This window comes from Egretta garzetta, unplaced genomic scaffold (genome assembly GCF_000687185.1).
Source record: "Egretta garzetta isolate BGI_Z169 unplaced genomic scaffold, ASM68718v1 scaffold417, whole genome shotgun sequence".
Classification (NCBI taxonomy): domain Eukaryota; kingdom Metazoa; phylum Chordata; class Aves; order Pelecaniformes; family Ardeidae; genus Egretta; species Egretta garzetta.
In genome coordinates this window covers 1,464,788-1,466,915 of record NW_009260227.1, presented here as the reverse complement: position 1 = coordinate 1,466,915, position 2,128 = coordinate 1,464,788, and positions in this window count along the sequence as shown.

Below are 2,128 nucleotides of genomic sequence, written 5' to 3'. Positions count from 1 at the left end.
AAGCTCCCTGTGCCCTACCACAGGTATCACAGTGTCCGTGCCTCTCCGGCACGCCAGCCAGAGTGCCAGACACAGGCACTCTGTGGCCACGATCCTGCTTTCATCCTCCGCCCCACTCCACAAGGACCTTTGGGAGCATCCTAGGAACCCCACACCAGGTCCATCACGGGCAAGGGCTGGATCACTGATCTCTGCCTGCACGACAAGGGGAGTGTAACAGCGGGCTTTTTCTCTTCTGACAGTAAGAAACCGAGATGCTCCGTAAGGAAAAGATCTCTGCCCAGGACAAATGATGGAGCACTATGGATAAGGTGGGTGTTTCGGCCGTGAAATTATATCCTGTGCTTTCAGTATGGTCAGATGGAGAAGCTTTCCATTGGCTTCCAAATGCATTTTGCAACTGTTAGATCAGTTCAGTATCAGGCTCTGTTCATCTCCCCTGTACACCAGAAAAGACAATAACGCGCTCTGCATAATAAGATAATGACCGTCCCTTCGAAGCTCTTGGGAAAAGTTGTCTGTGCTTCGTGCTGATGAGATTAAGTGAGCCAAAATCATTCCCCAGAGGTAGGCTGGATCTAGAGAGAGCAAGCAAACCTGTTTGTGCTACGTGAGATGCTGTGTAGTGTGGAGCTGTGTTTCCACCAGCATCAGCCAGCCTTTCCCTCGCTGCTGGGAAGGATCCTGTCTCCTGCGTGCTCCCGTCCTGCCCGGCAATGGAGCTTCATCTTCACCAGTGCATCCCAGAGCTGATTCCCCTCTGCTCTGCTCCCTTCCTCAGGGAGGATCCAATCAAAGCAATTTATGCTCCTTTTATATGGGTCCAGCTGAGAGCCCCACGCCAGCACATCCAGCACCCATCAGCTTCCCCGGAGGGCAGGGCATGGCCTGAGACAGCTCCAGTTCAATCAGCGGCCTCAGCATATCCGTGAGGAAATACAGGGGATGGGCCAGTGATCTCAACTGCTCTTTTGGAGCCATTATTGTTTAACTGGTAAATATTTCCTTTAAATGTCTACATGCTTTACAAAAAGTTGCAAAGCTTAATGGGAACAAATATTCCCAGGGGGTTGTATCCTGCCATTCATCTGCACATCAGACCCCTGCTATCTTAAGGCTGGTTCTGTGCATGGGCAGGCGCCTAAGCCATTTGAAAAACAATAAGCCTCTCTGCTCTAATTTCCCAGAGAAAAATGTAGACAAAACAAGTGGCAGTTTGGCACAAACCGAACGGCAGAATTTTCTTTCATAAACAACCAGGCATTTAACATGAGAAACCTGGAGGCAGCTGGGGGATCAGCCTGCCTGCTCCAGCCCCGGGCAGGTGGCGGGCTGGCGGAGCTGCGCCCTGCGTGGGTCTGTGTGCTGAATTTGGGCATCCCTCCTGGTCAGTCCTCATGCTGCTCCATGGCTGGCAGGGGTGCCCAAGGAATCCTTTAAGCATCTTTTAGAGCTCGCTGGAAAGCAGCCTCCCTGTCCTGGCAGTTCATCGGCTGCTTCTGGAGGACTTTGCTGTTGTAATGATCTCAGGGGGATTAACAGGGCATGGTGGGAGGCTATGGACCAGTATGGTATGTTAGGTCCCTAACCTAGGGAAAGGTGTTGTCTCCTCTTATAATTATATGTCCTCTTGGGGTGCGCAGAACCAGCTACAGTATTTTTTAGCACAGAGAAATAAATTTTCCCTGGCCGCTGCGCTGGTGATGGACCGTTTCACCTGAGAGTCTGAACACCCCTGGGCAAGGGGCTGGGGGCTATGCTGGGATCTCCTGCTTTTACCATTAATCCCCTGCCCACCCAGGTGAGCTGGTCTGGGGTGGGAGGGGTCAGGGACCTTGTGTCCTTGCATAGTGGGGCATGCAGAAATGGGCTGGTGGGGCTGTGGGGCTCAGCTGGCTGTGGATAGCCTGCAGGTAAGCCTCCGGATCAATGCCAGGGCAGGGGTCCCCTCCAGTCCTGTCTGCACCGGGGTCAGCACAGCAGTGACAACACACGGGGCACAACACCAGCATGTCCCCAGCCTGGGTCTGGGGTTCTCTGGGGGACCCTCCCCTGCCCCTGCATGTCCCCCACCCCGGGCTGGGGTTCTCTGGGGGACCCGCACCTGGCCCTGCATGGACACAACAAC